Source organism: Lissotriton vulgaris, chromosome 10 (assembly GCF_964263255.1).
Source record: "Lissotriton vulgaris chromosome 10, aLisVul1.2, whole genome shotgun sequence".
Classification (NCBI taxonomy): domain Eukaryota; kingdom Metazoa; phylum Chordata; class Amphibia; order Caudata; family Salamandridae; genus Lissotriton; species Lissotriton vulgaris.
In genome coordinates, this window is record NC_141698.1 from 879,053,419 (window position 1) to 879,072,727 (window position 19,309).

The window sequence follows — 19,309 nt, forward strand, 5'->3', positions numbered from 1 at the left end:
ATGCGGCCCTAAAGCCCGATTGGGCAGGGTGGAGGGCATTCGATGTTTCGACAAAGCTCTCCACTTGTCGAAGAACCACCTTCTCACAGATTTTCGTGAGAGCAGGTAAAAGGGAGATGGGTCGGTAGTTCCCAGGAACCGACACATCCAGACCTGGTTTCTTCAGAAGCGGCAGGAGTTTGGCTTGTTTCCAGACCTGGGGAACCGCGCCTGCAGCCAGGGAGAGGTTCACTATCTGCGTAATCTCACTGCAGACTGTAACCGCCACCTCCGAGAGCACTCGAGCAGGGCACGGGTCGGCTGGAGAGCCCGATTTTAAAGACTGGAGGAGATGGAGAACATCACCCCCCGCAATTTGTGCGAAGGTTGTAAGTTGTTGTCCAGAGGATGAGAGAGAGGGCGAACAGGGGCCAGCTGTAGAGCAGTCGGCAGGAAGAGCCGCTAAAAGGCCCTGCTGAATCCTCGCTATTTTAGTAATGAAAAAAGTGGACAACTCCTCGCACCAATGTGCAGAGGACGGGAGGGGCGCAGTTTCCGCGACAGGGGACACAAAGCTTTTAACAATGGCAAAGATCTCTCTGCTGTTGTTATCGGCTTTGTTAATGCGCCCAGCATAGTAATTACCCTTAGCAACCCTAATGGCTGCATAGTAGTCTTTTTGGGCAAGCCGTAGGGCGGACTTAGCCTCAGAGCTGTACACACTCCTCCAAGTTCGTTCTAATTTCTTGCACCCCAGTTTCATCTCTCTCAGTTCAGGGGAGAACCAGGGTTGGGAGGGGGAGCGTCTGGCTCTGGTCAGCATAGTTTGCTTCGTGGAGGCTATCGCCGCCTGCCGTACCCACTCATTAAACTCGCAAACCGCCTCGTCCAAACACAACTTAGATTGTGGGCGAGTGTTAGACAAGATCTGTCTAAACGCGGGTAGATTGATTTTTTGAGAGTGGCATGTGCAGGGTGGGGGGCTGGGCTCTACCATCTCCCAACTGAACCTGACCAAATCATGGTCAGACCAAGTTGTTTTTTCAACAATTACAGACTGTATGGGGAAATTCGCGCACACCAGGTCAAGTAGATGGCCACCCGCGTGCGTCGGACCAGTGACCCATTGATCTAGCTGGGCAAGCTCAAGAATTTCCCCAAGCCTGCGGGCTTCAGAGGAATCGGGAACATCCATATGAATATTTAGGTCGCCGACCAAAAGAAACTTAGGAAAACCTAAGGCCCGCAGCACTATATATTCCTCTAAGGAGTCCAGGAATTGGGTGGCCTGGCCCTTGGGCCTGTAGATCAGAGATCCACCTAAGGTAAAGTGGGGGGAGGTTTTGATGGAGAAGTGAAGAACCTCACCCCTTAGATTCCCAGTCTGAGGCTCAGATTCAAAACTCCATCCCTCCTTGAACACAACTGCTAGTCCACCCCCTCTACCCAGGGGGCGATCTACTCTAACTATCTTGAACCCCCTGGGGACCGCAAGCTCAACACTGGGAGCGGAGGTGCAGGTCATCCAAGTCTCCGTGAGGAACAGCAGCTCCAGTTGGCCATCCGGTAAAAGATCAAAAATATCAGCCGCATGCTTAACCGCCGATCTAGCATTGATCAGTCCCGCCCTAATATTAGTAGTGGTGGCGTTATTGACTGAACGTGGGAGGTGGGAGGGTTGGGGATTGAATCCACACGTAGCGCACTTACCCAGAACATAGGCTGGATCAGCACGTGTACAAGGCGGACCCTTAGCGTGAGGAGCAAGTCTCAGAAGATCTGAGCGCGAATATTGTAGCGTCGCTGAACTGGCCATCGCCAAAGGAAGACGAGCAGAGTGGCTGGCCCTGGGCCCGTCCGAGGCACGGACGGGCACAGACGGGCCCTCCTTTGGCGCTCCTTCGGCGCGCAGACGGCGCGCCCGCTGCGCGCGACCGCTGCGCGTTCTAGGAGGCATCCCCATTTGACGGCCAAGCCCCTCCCCGAGCTGGAGCGCTAACTCCGTTCCAGTAGGGGTCCGGGACACCCAAGATGGCGCCTAACCTGTCCCTCCACACAATCGGCACAGGCACGCCGCGGTGGACCGGGGACCAGGGGGACCAGGAAGCAGCAATGAGGTATGATTATTGTAGAAATGGCAAACAGTTAAAAAACACCACACAAATCATTAAATCGATTGGGTCAGTGAAAAACGGAAGCGGTTTTAAAAAAAAAAAAAAGGTTAAGAAAGCATTAAAGCATTAAAAAGCGCCAACAGCGATCGTGCTATGTAGAAAAGCAGAGCAGAAGAGCTTTACTCGCAGTCTGCTCGCCTTGGTTTCCCAGCGCTGTCACAAGGCGCTGCCACCACCTCGTTCAAACGCACAGGACTGCCCAAGCCGATCCTATTTGACGGCCAAGCCCCTCCCCGAGCTGGAGCGCTAACTCCGTTCCAGTAGGGGTCCGGGACACCCAAGATGGCGCCTAACCTGTCCCTCCACACAATCGGCACAGGCAAGCCGCGGTGGACCGGGGACCAGGGGGACCAGGAAGCAGCCATGAGGTATGATTATTGTAGAAATGGCAAACAGTTAAAAAACACCACACAAATCATTAAATCGATTGGGTCAGTGAAAAACGGAAGCGGTTTTTTTTTTAAAAAAAAGGTTAAGAAAGCATTAAAGCATTAAAAAGCGCCAACAGCGATCGTGCTATGTAGAAAAGCAGAGCAGAAGAGCTTTACTCGCAGTCTGCTCGCCTTGGTTTCCCAGCGCTGTCACAAGGCGCTGCCACCACCTCGTTCAAACGCTCATGGGAATAGTCCAGCCCGAACTGCCAAGTCATGTCTGCTCTGGACCGGAATCAAGCATCCTAGGACTGGTTTCTGGCTATCAGCCGTCTTCAGCCAGGATAGCTTGACTCCAGTGGTCTAGTGAGCAAGGGACCCATGTCTGGGCATACCCTTCCCACATAGGGTGAACAGAAAAAAACACAAGATGATGGACGGAATGTTGCACAATGGCAAACATTCACCCCCAGTCACAGATCTGGGTTTAATCCATCGTTATTTTGCTCACCAAGCCACCCCAGTTCAGACATGGCCATATGCAAATCAGTCATCACCCTGTGCCTCATGGGAACAGTCCAGCCCGAACTGCCAAGCCATGTCTTCCCTGGACCGGAATCAAGCATCCTAGGACCGGTTTCTGGCTATCAGCCGTCTTCAGTCAGGATAGCTTGACTCCAGTGGCCTAGTGAGCAAGGGACCTATGTCTGGGCAACCCTTCCCACATACGGTGAACAGCAAAAAACACAAGATGATGGACGGAATGTTGCACAATGGCAAAACATTCACCCCCATAGTCACAGATCTGGGTTTAATCCATCGTTATTTTGCTCACCAAGCCACCCCAGTTCAGACATGGCCAAATGCAAATCAGTCATGACCCTGTGCCTCATGGGAACAGTCCAGCCCGAACTGCTAAGTCATGTCATTCCTGGACCGGAATAAAGCATCCTAGGACCGGTTTCTGGCTATCAGCCGTCTTCAGCCAGGATAGCTTGACTCCAGTGGCCTAGTGAGCAAGGGACCCACGTCTGGGCATACCCTTCCCACATAGGGTGAACAACAAAAAACACAAGATGATGGACGGAATGTTGCACAATGGCAAAACATTCACCCCCAGTCACAGATCTGGGTTTAATCCATCGTTATTTTGCTCACCAAGCCACCCCAGTTCAGACATGACCATATGCAAATCAGTCATGACCCTGTGCCTCATGGGAACAGTCCAGCCCGACTTCCAGGTAGGCATTAAATTGCACACTTATCATTTTCTCCAGCATCATGGAGCAGACCACAAGCAGAGATTGGCCTGAAATTTGCCTTAACCTTAGGATCAAGCTAGCCGTGCTGAAGACGGTTCAAATGCCAGAAACCGGTCCTCGGAAGCTTGTTTCCAGGTCCTGGGAAGGCATGGCTTGGCAGTTCGGGCTGGACTGTTCCCATGAGGCACAGGGTCAGACTGATTTGCATATGGCCATGTCTGAACTGGGGTAACAGAGTGGGCTAAAGAACAGTGATGGATTAAACCCAGATCTGTTGACTGGGTGTGAGTGTTTGATTGGTTCAGATGCTCCGTCCATCACCACCCCCTTTTCCACCACCCCCTTTTGTACCGCTTAACCTTAGGGTCAGCAGTTGGCTTCAGCTTTTTCACCAAGGGAATGACCTGGGCATGCTTCCACGGCTTTGGGACAACTGTCTGGTTCAGTGACCCATTAGAAAGCTTATTTAAAACAGATTGTAATATAAGCAATGCCTTAGCTAGAATGTGAAGGCGGCAAGGGTCCATTATTGCCTGAGCAGATTCCTTCGTAGGAATTAATTTAAACTGAGGGAGACCTGACGGTGGAATATTCAGAAGCGTTGATTAGGAGCCAGGTTGTCTCATTATCCCTTACTTCAAATTCAGCATAGATTTGATCAGTTTTGCTCTGAAAGAAAGACAATAGATTCTCACAGAACTCCACCGATGGTGCACAGCATCTATTGCAGGCATTTGGAATGAGAAAAGACTTGCATACATTTAGAGAGTTCCCTAGAGGAATTGGCTGCGGAGGAAATAGAGTTGGAACAAAGTTATGTTGTTGATGGTATGATGATATTTCTTTAATGCTGCCTTGTATCTTCTTTCTTTATTATAATTTTCTCCAAAGTCTCTCCAGCCTCTTTTTTTTACCATCAGCTCGCTCAGTTGAAAACCAAAGTACTGAGGACTAGGCTCTCAGAGAAACTTAAGCTCTAAATGGGGCGATTGAGTTGATAGAAGAGAAAAGTCAACACAATCTTATTTACTTCCATATCACCACTTAACACAGTGGTTAATGAGTAGAGATTGGCTTGAGAGGTTGAGTTAGTTTACCTGAAACAAGGGCATGATAGGCTAGGCAGGTTAGGATTGGTTGGTTCAACATCAGGAAGTTTGAGAGAAAAGGGGATAAAAAAATGATCCAACCAAGTCAAAGGACTAGGAACTCTAGTCTTCAGAAATTCATAGTTCGAGAAGACAGAATCTAAAGTGTGTCCTGTGGCATGAGTAGGGCCCATATCCCAATGAACTAGATTGAGGGTAACAAGTGCATCTAGGGTCAATGTCTTCATCAACTTTTTTAGCAAATTTTATGACAAATCCCGGAGGTTCATAACCAACCAACCAAAAGTTGGTCCAGGAGGTCCAACTTTTTGGGCACATAATGTGCCCAAAAAGAGTAGGGCCTGAGTCTTACTGGAATCATCATGAGTCGTAATAGTACAGTCAGAAAGAGAGATGATCGCCACCTCACTCGGCTGCGGTTTACTCTATCAAGGTGAGAGATAAATTACCTGGAAAGAACTGCTAGAGAAAAATTCGTCCACGAGGAGTCTGAAATCCGGGTTTCATTTACGAAAATTAGATAGCGTGTTTCGGTAAGGATCTAACGTTGATCAGGCAGCCTGTTAAGGATTTAGAAGCTGCTCTTTATGAACACCTAACATCGGTTGTCATAACAAAGGCGTACTGTATCTCATGCATATGAGTGATGTGGAAAATTAGAAGGGAATGGTTGCCCCAGAAATTGTAGTGACACTGCCATGCCCGACACCAGCTTTTTTGTACTTGCTCAGATGGCCACGGCGCTTCTCTCATGATGAGGGTACAGGGAGCTCAGGCAGGCCACTGCGCACTCATCCTCCTGTCTGCTTACCTCACAACAGCTGGCCTGCCGAGTACTCTTCTGTGCCTCCATACTGATCCTTTGGGCTTGCAATACGGGGGTACCTTGGATACCTTCATGTTCTTGGTGTTTCTTCCTCCCAGAATTCCTTGTGGAGAAAGTATATTCTCCAAATTCAATATGGCTGCCATCCTTAGTTCTCATATGGTCCAATCCATCATGTTTTCCTTTTCCCTTGATTTCATTTCCTGGGTTTTGTGTATAAAAGGAAATTAGAACTTACTTGCCCTTGCGTCGCAATGCTTTGTCAGTCCTGTTGAGGGTTTCTATGCTTCCTAATGTTTTTCTGGGTCCTGATTCCTGCCCTGTTAGTCTGTTAGTTTCATCCTGCTCCTGTTCTCACAAGCTGCCTGTATTCCAGCTGCTTTCGCCTGTGGTACCAGCTTTTGGTTGATTTTTGTCAAGTTGTTTATTTACCTCCTAATAGGGGCTTTCTCTGGAAAGCACTATCCACTTAGGCGCTTGCAGGTGTAACTCTGACCCTATACTGACGAGCCTACGCGCCCCTTCACTACAGATTAAGAACGTACTTGGATCCTGAAATAAAGAATAATTCCTGGATCACCACGTGGCACGCAAACACAGGGATAAGTTGATTAATCCCTAAGTGGTCATCCCTACAAAAAATGTTCCCGTCCTGATGATGGTCTTTGGATAAAAACGCTTAAAGACCGAAACGTCGACACACCAGTCCATGTCTACACCCTGTATCTGACTTTCTATTTATTTCAAAAAGGAGTCAATTTTCTATTTTATTTACAGATTGGATTGATTTTCTTATGTATTGATGGATTGATTTTGTCACTTCCTTATACCTAAGATTTATTTGCAATTACTTTGATCATGAACCCTTGCAAGATTTGAATTTGATTTGAAGATACAAATAACAAAGTTTCTTTGAAAAACATTTTTCTGTGTTGCTTTTCATTATTTGTTGAATTTCATTTATTGAACTAGAAATTACCATTTCTGTAAAGTGCTTTATCTCCTCAGGGCTAGTGTGGTAGCTTTCATGAGGCCTTAAACAAATATAAACAACTATAACGATGACTGATTGTTTCAGTTGATAAGTCTTAATAATAAATCCCTTGCTGGTACTTTTCCTTAACCATATTGTCTGCCCGAGCCCGCAAGGGTATATTGGGTTACCCACCTCTTTAATCAGCTGCAGGTGTAAGCGGCATCATGACTACCGGTAGGGGTCCTCTAGCAGACTAAGATCGGGAAGACCTGGGCAGGCGACTCTCATCGAACTCGAGAGTTTATAGCCAGGTGTGGTCCTTCTGAGCCTGACAGAAAAAATTGAACTTGCAGTAAGTAATTGAACCATTAATGACTTCAAGGAGCTGAATTACCACATGAATTCTCTATCCTTATCATGGACATAATAATTGAAGCATTTGAAAACATTATGCATAAGAACATTAAAAAGCGAAAGCCTTTAAAGCCAAATAATGGGAGTAATTTTAATGTAAACGATGAATTACAATTCTTGTGACTACAAAAACCACAATGCAATGGGAGATAAGAGAAAGTAGATCAGTTTTTTAAGTCAATATACACACTTGCAAAACATTGAAGCTGGTTGGCTGAAATCTTCTCACAACATTGATTTGTCAGGACATACAGAAACAAGCCCCTGCAACTTCAGACCTAAAGTTCTCACCCCTGGATAAAACTTTATTCCAGGTTTTGCTCCACACACTGACACCAAAACCTCCCACCATGACACCAGCCTCCTAGCACCAAGAGTAAAGATCCCCTACGCTGTGGCCAAACTCATCACACCTTGGGGCTAAGCTTCCTTGCTTTGAGCCCCACCGAGACCAGAGGGCCTGAACAGAAATCACACCTGCGGCCTAAGACCAGGCTGGTGATAGGGTAGATGTTGTGTTAGGTAGCAAACAGCATCTTTATTTCTGATAGCTCTCAAGAGACCCCCCCCCCCCTTATGGGGGGTGGGGGAGGCAGACACCTTTACTCAGAAAATGACAAGTTCACAGCTGTGGCCCCCCCCAGATTACTCCTTAAATCAAAAGCAATTTAGGGAAAACCCCAAGGAGGACTAGCATTTTTTTAAAGTTAATGAACCCTGATGAAAATGTTGAGAGCTTTGGCATTCCCAGCATTCCAGCCTGTTTTCAAAGTATTACAGTGTCTGCTAAAAATGGAGGGGCTGAATTGGCACATCCGGGAGAGCAATTGTTCATCTCACTTGCACATAAGCTGGCGATATTGAGCCTCCCACTGCTGTTTGTGTAAAGGCAGTGGGAGGTGTGACATAACAAATGATGTCACCGTTCAGCGGAAGGTTCCATGGTACATTATGGACAGCAAAGCTGTGTAAGGGCGTGCGAAATGACACTTCCCACTGTTCCTTTTTTAAACTACCGGGAAATGTGGTATCACTCCTCTCCTACAGTACAACAAACTGTTCACACCGCATACAAAAAAACACCCTTCTCAGGCGCATTGCTTGCAGGTTGTGCGCAAATATTTATACTTGCAGATAACTGGCACAGATAATCACATGCTTATATTAAACAAAACTTGATTACTTATGTGCTTTTTACAACAAAAACGCAAGTTCATCCTTTCAGCTAGAGAAATATATCACTCATGCCGAGTGCACACACACATCTTTTAAACTAAAATAATTAGTGCGACCAAGCAGTGTCATAACAGAGAGTCCTAGCTATATAGACAGTAACAGCTTGCAAGTTGGACCTTGTACATCCTTGGCTGCTAGGCGTTTTCCCCCTCCTGTGCTGAAAATTGCCATTTTGCTGGTGTCATGACGAGCTCAGCTCGTCATCAGCACAGCTCAACTGTGCATCATGACGAGCTGAGCTCGTCATGAGCATCGAAAGGGTTAATGAGCGTTTGAAATGGACCGTCGATGGAGGTGGGAGAGAGGCTAGGGGTTTAACACTAATTTCTCTTAAGATCCTAAGTTGAGTAGTCCATAGCTGCCAAGTTTTCAATCTGCCTTCGTGTGACATTCCCATGTTTTCCGTGTGCCTATATGTGATCCAGCGGAAGCGGCAAAAATATTTGATACTATCACAATGTCATCTAATAAACTATGAACGAAATTGCAATACAAATCTATTATAACCAAAGAGTCCGGGCCCATTGAAACTCTACAACCACTTACAAAACGTTGGTGTTCTCTGATAGATCTTTGTAAGCGGTAATAGGGACTCAGATCATTTAGAGACGGATGCAATTTCGTCATGAGGACCTGTAATGAAGAATATGCCAAATCAACATCAGTCTAACAATAACATGTTAAAAATACATTAAGGACAAACTCAGTATATTTATCAAGATACTATTATATAATCTTCAAATATGAATGGTCAATACACAAAAATACATTAGAACGTCAGTACTTTGGTTAATTCAATGAATACTGGTAAAATCACATTAAAATGCAATGTAGGTAAAATACATCACAAATCAATTGCAGGCGTAAGGAGAGAGAGAGAGAGACAAATAGAAAAATACACATTGCAAAATCAGAATGCAATTCGAGATTTCATACGAACCCCAGTCAATGAACTAATGCTGATGGAGCGAGGTGGCAAACACAACATTTTGTGTACCCCTCATGAAGTCAATGTCCCAATAACAATAATGTTTACTAATTGCATGTTTTGTGAAAATAATCAACCATAGAATAAGATGCGCATGTTATTTTATTTTTATTTTTTAATTACACACGGGGAATACTAATTCTGCGTATATGTTGAAATAATACTAGCTGATATGTATTGTTGTAGTGTTGTGAACTAATGCATAGCTTCAATATAAACAAAATGCTATTTAAATGTGCTTTTGTATATGTTTTGTGAAAAGAGAGGGTCGATTATGTAAGTATAAAACGCATTTGTGTGGCATATTGCTAGGTAACGACTAATGGGAAAGAGCATGGAGGGAGGTAAACAGAATCGGTTTCAATATTGAAATTAACATGGATTTCTGTTTGTTTCTATGATAGTTCCGAATGTGGCCTGTAAGGCCTAGTGAGAAAATGGCCGCTCTGAGCTACTGCGAGTGGGTATTGGTCTGCGCAGGCGTGTCTAAGATTTCTGCCAGCGCAAGTGAGCTGACTGTGCTTGAGGGAGAAGTTCAAGGTTGCATCACCCGGAACCTAGGATGGGTGCCAAGCATGAATGAGTGCATATCCAAGCCATGGGAAAGAAGGGCAATGTTACTAAAATGCAATGTACGTAGGCCACGGACTGCTTAGACAAAAGACATTTATAATATTAGCTGAATCATGTGACAAATGCTGTAATGGTGATGAAGTGCACATCCACCCGAATGTATCCAATCAGAACACAAGATGGTGATGTTAGTTACTTTTCTAGACAGATTAAGTTGAGAAATAATGTATAAAAACCCCTGGACTTGTAAGGTTGGGGTCGCTTTTTCCATTTCTATCGAAGATGCTGCCCGTTTGCTGACCGATTCCTGGATGTAAGAACTCTTATGTTTTTCCTATTTGTTTGCTTTGCAGGACTGTTAGGATAAGATGAGGGTGTTAGTCAGGGATGTTAGGAGAGATTGAATTTAGAACTATCTGTTCTTTGCTAAAACTTTACTGAATTCTATAATAAAGCGATTTTTTTAGCACTTAATAAAATGATCATGTTTTTGAAATAAAGTTTAAGAATTATTGAATAAAGAATAAATAAATGCATAATGTCGAACATACTAAAAGTTTGCTTTGAATACAAATTAGATAAATGAAGAATTAAAAGCTGGTCTTTGTTTCTTCCTACGCCTAATTTTCGTTCTAGCAGATCCATTGCCATTATGGTGGTGTGTCTGAATATAAGTGTTTAATATGAAACCATGGTAAACTGTTTTGAACTTTTAGTGTAAATATTAAATAGGTTTTTGACGCTCCACCAAATGTTACAGCATTTCTCCATTGAGATTCACCAGAAGCCTTGAAGCCAAGTGTAAGTGAACAGGGTAAACGCGCAGTGTTATGGGCCCCGCTGGTGCATGTTTTGAGTGTTTAAAGACTTCAGGGAAATGGTGAGTGATGATTAGAAATAATTTCTGAAGCCGCGCTGTAGCAATGCACAGAGTGCAAAAGTCTGTAAATAGGCAACCCCTCAATTGGAAAGGTACGGCCCGGGCAACACCATCAGCTGATGATGTGCAAAGAGATAATCAGGATAGTTCAGTTCAGGGGAATCAAGGTTTGAACCGACAGCATGTCTCATCTAGAAATGCAGGGCAATTAGTCAGCCAGCTGGCAGCAGCAATAGCTGTTCTCGCAAGGACGGAAAAAGCCAGACCAGAGTTTGTTTCTTTTCCCAGAGTTAATATACCTCTAACAGTTTCAAATTCAAAACCTCAAAAGTATCTTCTTCGCCGGTTTACATATTTCCATTGGTTAGGATCCATGGTGGGATCGTGATATGATCATCCTCCAGTCCAAGTCATCAGGAACTCTGGCAAATCGCCTTTGTTTCCTTTATACAATGTTAAACTATCTCGGAAATATCTGCTTGCTCACTTCCATTTTCATTTGCAACAAAATTGCCACAATCATTCATAGAAAGAATATTCTATTCATAGAAAGAAACTTCAGCAATAGGCAAACACATAAATCAGCATTTTAGAACAAATAAAGGACAAAATATATTCTTTGAGGCCTACATTAGTAAAAGAAAATAATACACTTGTCAGGGCTGCTTCCAAGGCCTACCTAGGATAACCACATAATCATCATTTTAAAAGAAAAGATAAAGCAGTTTATTTAATTGCATGAAGAAATGGTGAATGCGTAAAAACAATATATGAAAATATTAATTTAAACTGAACTTATAGGCATTTTGTCTACTTGCGATTGTCTAAAGGCATAAATGATCACTTTTCTAATAGGATTTTCAGGTTTCTGAAAATAAACACAAACAAGAATCATTTTACCTTATGCGTTTGTCTATATCACAGTTTTATCATACTATTTGGCATTTTCTTTTACACTTTGTTCTTTAATACATTTTGTAAACCTCTCTCCGCCAGGCTTGTTGATGTGATCTTGCTGGGTGATCTTGTATCCTTTGGGAATTGCGGTGGTGATGTCAGTGTGGAAGTGAGGTTGAATCATTTCTCAGTGAGAAAGAGGACATCAAGGGCCAGATGTAGGTAATTTCATTTTACCGATTCTAAAATACCGACACATACCGAATCGGTATTTCAGAATCGGAAATTGTGATGTAGGTAAAAAACCGGTAAAAATTACCGATTCGGAATCACTCGGAATCTGAAATCCTGGCCCATAGGAATGAATGTGTTTTACCGATTCGGAATTTACCGATTCGGAAATTACAGATTCGGAAATTTGAAATTGACAAACATGTGAGCCTGTGAACCAATCAGTAACACCAACACACCCAAAAACAAAGCTACAGTGGAATCAACCAATCAGAATCAAGCACCCCTCTCCAGTACCTGGGAGTGGCCACACCCATGCAGGTGCAGAAACCAACAGTCAGGAGAGCAGGAGGATAGACAGAGGAGCAGGCTTCCCTGAGCTTACCTGAACAGCACCATGGAGAGCCAGGATGGACAGAGGGCTGCAGCAGAGCGCAGGAGAAAAATGCATTTCAGCCCTGAAGAACTGCAGGTGCTTGTTGCAAAGGTTGTGAAACACTACAGCAAAATCTTTGGAAAACAATTACTGCATGTTGCAGAGTCTATCAAGAGCACTACCTGGATTGATATCCAAGCAAAGCTAAATGCCATTGGGGTCACCCACCGTGAAATTGATGATTTAAAAAAAAGGTGGTATGACCTTCGCATTATTACCAAAACTAGCTGCCCACAGAAAAGAAGCTGCAGCAACAGGGGGAGGCAGAAACCGAGCACCACGACTCACCGACATTGAGGAGCTTGTTGAATCCATCCTTGACCTGGAATGCATCCATGGCATTGGGGACGCTGACAGCTCCGCCAGACCTGCAAAGAAGCATGGTAAGATGCATGTACATCATCATTAACCCATTTACCTATTCCGCTTCCCCACTCTGTGTGTCTACATCACAATCCAGAACAGGTTTTACTAATGCCCAGCAATGCATCATGGGAGACATAGTCATAGGTAGATAAATCTATGCAGTCAGCATACCATACAGCAAGGGATGCAACACACTGCTAGCATAAGCAAATGAGGAGCAGGCAAATGTGTGATAGTAGTGTGATTTAATCAAGACACACAGGTGAACTACTCCACTGGAACAAGCAGGAACTGCAGGCAAGTGGTAGTTTAGGTGTCCAGGGGCCTCAGTAAAAACCTCACTGCTTCCTCTGGGCACTGTCTGCATGCAGATCAAGAATGAGAGAGCTTTAATAAATGGCCAACTGCCTTTAAGAATAAGACAAAAATCCACAACAACTCAACAGATGACAAAATCCACTACAGAAAACTGCGACTGACTTTAAGTGTGATCCATGGAAGTGTGCACTTGCGCTCCCTTCTGATTGTTCCACGCCCCTTGGGAGGCACGCCCCACAGTTTGAAGACCTGTGCTGCACAGGGACCAGCACAGACGCAAGCCAAATGTCCACGACAACAGTACTAACAGAGTGAGCCCTCATGTAATAATGCTATAATCCACACCAATAACCTATGCCCCGTGGTCCAATTTTATATGCTCATTTGATTACAGCCCTGTGAAGTGCCATGCATTTGCGTGACAGTATGCTGGTCTTGCTGGGATGCTGTAACATAATGTCTAACATAAGATTCGTGGCACTTGGAGGGGCTGGTAGTTTACACACTAAGGCAAGACAAAAAGCCTCAATTTCAAGCTCACTTTTAGGTAGCGAGCACCAATCTCATGATGTAAGGCATTATTTATAGTTTGGATAGGCATCTACCTGTCTGCCAATATAACGTAACCCTTGTCCCAGACAAATGCTGGGAAGTATAATTCGCCATGTCTAAAGAAGTAATTCCGTTGCCATTATGCTAGGTTTTCTTCCTTCTTCACGGTGGAAAAGGAAAAAAGTCAGAAAGAGTTCATTACGAGGCTGCCAGGGAGATCTCTGTGAAAGCCACTTTATCCATCATATGAATATTTACTTTGTAGGCAGACTTCCAATGCAGTTTTTCTAGCTTCGTTTGACAATTGGTGAAATTTTCCTGACTAATTGGGCCCTTCAATTGTCCCACCAAAGTGCAAGGACCCTGTAAATTCCCACATTAATACTTCCTTACAACCTAGGGTTATTTTCAAACAATGTTAGGAGACTGAGCGTATCTTTATATGAATGGCTCATATCCTCTCAATGGAATTATTTGAAGGAGGTAAGACTGCCAGACTGATATCAGATCATCCTATCTAGATCCACAGCCTGATCAGCCATTATTTCTTGGTGGACCCAATGCTGGAACTGGAGTTTCTGCTGGTGGGCTATCTGTGTAAAGGCTGGTCCCTTACTTTAATAAAGGGCCTGTGCTATAGCCAGGGAGAATGCTTACTCCCCGTGCCATAATTTGTCCCCATTGCTGCCTCACAGGCTGCCTCTTCCTTTCTCATTACAAAAAAGGGGGGTGAACCCATGCAGTCACGGGGACCTGGGCGATATCTGGTACATGTGAAAGGGATCCCCGCAAGAGAAACGCGTTGTGTCAAATAACCAACAAATATGATTTATACAATTTCATAGAATAAATGATTACAAAAGGGAGAGATTCAATCTGGGTACTGTGATTTATTAACAATACCTCGGTAGTAACATAATCAAACGATTTTGTAAAAGCCCCAAAGGGGAAGGGGGAAAGGGAGAGGGAGTGCTGTTAGGGAGTGTAAAGGAGGAATGAACACAGTTAAGAAGACAAGTGACAGGTACAACAATTTCCAGCAAAATCAAATTAATATAAATACATACGCCCGAAAATCAGGGCACACAATGATGACTAACTGAACAGATAAACTTTCAACGGACACACAGTCAATTTAAAGCTGTGAAGGGCTTGTGCCGGAAGTTTCAGAAGAAAGCCGTCGACGTTTCAACCCCTATATGTAGGCTAGGTTCAGTCCTTGAGTGGGGTCTTCATCAGGACAAAGACAAGGGAGAGTGAGGGGCAATCCATGGAGTCGTGGCCCAACTGGGCTCAGGACGTGGAAATATGATGGACTGTGCATAGGTCACATGTCGATCACGACGTGATTTATTCGCAAAGCTGTATTTAAATGAAAGGCAGTAATACAAGTTTCCAAAACGTTTGTCCAATTGAATTCGACGGAGCCACAAAGCCAAAAAAGTCTGTCGGCAGCCGATAGCTTGCAGACAGCGTGAGTCGTGCTGCCACAGTTACAAACCCAGTGAAGGTCAATCTTTATCTTAAATCCGCAGCCGATAGCTTACAGACAGCGTGGGTTGAGCTGCCATGAGGTCAGACACGATAGAGGGTGAGTCAGATCACATCCACAGCCTCCTCCTTTCTAGTATGAAACAGGGTCATACACACCCCTGATGAAGGAGTGGGGCCAGCATGCCTTCTTCCATTATTTCTTGTGGCAGTCTAATGTGCCAAGCATAGGCATGAAGGCAATGGCCACTCCTTGATGCTTGACCCGGTCCCTTTGCTCCATGTCATGAAGGGTAAATGACAAATTCTGGATGGATCCCTGGGAACACTCAGAGATTTCTCCATCATGGCCCGGATCCAGAAGCCCAGCCATACCTGATGCCATTCACCCCTCATAACTTTCAGGAAAGCCACTGGGCCAAGAAGTGACAGCCAATGGCCTCAAGGGGAGGCTGGGGCACCACCTAACAGAAAACTGCAAACAATTCAGAACTCAGTGGCCACAATCACTCTCAACCTCTATGCCGCACTGCGAACACACCACATCTGAAGGAGCTCCACAGGCTCCCCATTCACAAACGAGCACAATTTAAACTCCTTGTCCATTCTTTTAAGTCGCTATATAAGACTGGCCCAGAATACCTCAACAATCGCATCTGCTTCCACAAACCTTCTAGACAACTCTGCTCATCTCAACTCTAACTTGCACAAATCCCATGCATACAGAAAAACAGATCTGGCGGTTGAGCCCCTTCTCCTGCTTTGCTCCTAAAGCATAAAATGACCTGCTGCTACACATAAGAGCCTCATCCTCAGTGCTTTAATTCCACTAGAAGCTGAAGACTTGGCTTTTCGAGTAGTCCCACTAGACCCTCGGTGTGCCTAAACATACAATTGCTCAGTGCCAGAATACACTAACTGGGTAATAATCCACTCTACAAATCTGTATAATATAACCTAACACCACCATTAAAAGCTGTGAAAGCCTGCATGAGATCCATTGATGGATCAGGTAGGTCTTCAGTTTTTCTGCTTGTACATAAATATTATGTGATGGATGGTGGGAGAGTCCTTTCAAGGGGACTGTTTGCTCCTTGGCCCAAGGCCATAACTTTCCAGTACTTGCAATAATCTTGTCTTGGTCAGGCTTCTCCGTTGGCTTCCTCTTTGATTGTGGGTCTGATTTAATTTTTTACATACGTAAATTACTCCATACACATGGTGGAGGGAGTGCCTGTCAAATGTATAAATGACAGCCAAGCAGGCAGATATTTATAATGCATTGACAGAAACCACCGACATGGCGGTTCCTGTCAATGCCTTTCACTGTTTGGTGCAGGGCTGCATCAGCATGACACAACCCTGAACCAAACAATTGTATTTTTTATTTTAAAAAAAACCCAAAAACAGAAAAGGGATTTTCTTTCTGAAAAAAAGAATGCTCTCTTTACTGTGGTAGTCATGTTTCATGGGGGTCATTATTTGCTTTTTACTGTCCCTCACCCCCAGGGTTTGGCTGGCAGTGATGTACAGTAAATAAATGGTTACATGTCCACTCATCCTGATTGGGTGAGCAGACATGTAGCCATTTCTCCGATGGCCCTTACTCTGTCAGAGAGGTATGTATGGCTACGGCAGTGACGCAGTAGTCACTATCATAGCCAAATCTAAGGTCTGTCTGCAATTAAATCAGGCAGGTGGACCATTATGTTGGAGTTGTGCATACTCCATCAGCATTAAACGTGTGCCCACAGCCTGTTATGGGCAGTGCTTTGGGATATGCTAACGTATAAACCCCCCAAATGGAAAAGAACGGATTTCTAAAACATTTACTTTTCTAACCACAATATACTTTCTCATACATGTGTCAAAAGAACTCAGTTTAAAGCACCTAGAAGTTGTCCTTAAGCTTCAACCTTTACTCTTATGGTCCAGACTGGAGACCAAGTTCAACAGGACAGTTATTAATGATTGTCATTAGATGGAGTAACGAGGATTGCATTGACTCACTATCTTAAAACAGTTCGCTACGTACTCGGCAGGTCAGAATGATATCATAATCCCCTTTTGGTAGCTAAGTACGGCAAGGGCTGAGATTTAAACAGGTGTTTTCTATCACCCATTGTTCCTCCCGGGAGAAGAGAGGATTACAGAAATCATCTGTAAGATCTCTTATGCACCGGTGAACATTGTGTTTATTGTGAGGCCCTAGGTTAGTCGGGTGCCCAGCATACATTTGTACTGACCTGTTGTGGGCTGGGTACTGTCAGTGGCGGCTGCCTCCAATTGAAACTTGTAGGGTGGCGCTGGAGAAGGGGTTGGGAAATAAAACCAAATGTTAAACCACTTACCTCAAAAAACAAAAAGGTGTGTGGAGGGTCAAGGGGTAGTTTAACGACCTGTATGCTCAATCCCCTGTACTAGACATTCAAAACAAATGAGAGCAAACCAAGTCAAGGGAGTGGTGTCCAACTATGTGCAAAAACACGAACACAAATGGAAAGCATGTACGAGCACCTGTCATTGAGGTACATAGGCTGAAAATAAAACCCCATCAGACCAGCCATTTGCTGGAAATTACGTCATATGAGGGTTTAGTACAGCATTAGACCCCACAACCGACTTAGTAATGACGGGGTGGTGGTAAATGTCAGTACTTTAGCCATGATACTCAATGCAGAGATATCGTGCAGTGCTACAATGATAGTGGTACTTAAAAATGGCTACTTAGACTCAGACATAGGTTCAGAGGGAAGGCTAAGTGTCATGATTAAAATAAAGTGTATGCTGAGTAGTAAGACTACCCTGTGGCACTTATTCAGGACGGTCGACATGTTTCAGCCAAGTAGGGAATTACCCTGGCTTTCTTCAGGACCTATAAATACAATATGGCTACTGCAACTATGGAAATCTTTCCGTATCAGAATATGACATAATCGTATGTACTAAAAACAAGTTACATAGCTACCAGGAACTTGACAGAATATGAGTCCACTGGAAGGGAAGAGACATGTCTTCTTCCTAACAAAACAACAGAAAACATGTAGTTGTTTTAGCTCAACAACATTGGATTTCACACATACAATCACTAAATGCACATGAGAAGCGCATAGAAAGACCCACGCATAAGTAATTTACATTATGCACAATCAAGGAAACATATTAGTTTAATCACCAGGAAGCATTTCTTCGCGGTGGTACTCACCCAGCGTTGTGTGGATGAAGGCCTCATCTCACCCGGCAACTGCTCGGGAGTGTGAGGCCCCGCTCTATGGTGTAAAAGAGGGCACAGTAAGTACTAAGATCCACTGTGTCCAAGCCAATTTATTTTACACACTTAACCCAACAAACGTGTTTTAGAAGCACCCTTGGCCAGGCTTTAAAAATACACCCCCACTTGTAAAGTTCTCATTGATACCTAGAAAGCTAAAGTGCTTTCACAAGAATTATATATAATGTGGATAGTTTAGTAAGTATTAAAGAGTCCTGCTCGTCTAGTATTAAAAGTGTCAAACACCATTGGTTGCAGAGAGCCTAACCAACAACTCACCTGTCCGTCGGTACCTCCAGTCGACACCGAGCGGAAGGGGAGGAACTCTTTGTGCCGTCTTTTACCTCAATAAATAGTTACATTTAACTGAGTCACACAGGGCGTCAGCTGTGTGTAGCCAGTCGCGCTAGTAAACACTAATCTTGCGCGCATGCGCTGTCGCCCTGTAGATCTCTGCACCATGCCCGAGTTCTAGTTATATCTTATAACTGAAAAACGGAACCCCTTGTGGCTAATACCTCAGGACGCTGTAGGTGCTTACATCCCGATGGACTAGAAAAAATAGTAATGAGCAGTAAAACGCGCTGACCGCAAAGTATGTAACTGGCAGCGGTAATCTGCGCATAGTCGCGGGACAGAACACTATACCACGCGCATGCGCACCAGTGAGTGCTGTCGCCTTACAGATTCCGGATCCAAATCAGACTCAACAATACAAAGTTATTTATATTATGCCAATGAAGCATGGATCGGTCGGCGCCACGATTATTCTTGGATGGAAACTAACCGAGGGGTGTGTTTCATGCTGGATCATGTGATCCAAGAGTTTTTTGATGAAGTGACTCGGTCCTACCCAATAGAGGCAATATTTATCTAGGGAAAAGGCCATTTGATGTTGGAGGATTAGGCTGTAGATGACTCAAACTACATGTGTGATCACCAAACAGGTTTTATGGGGT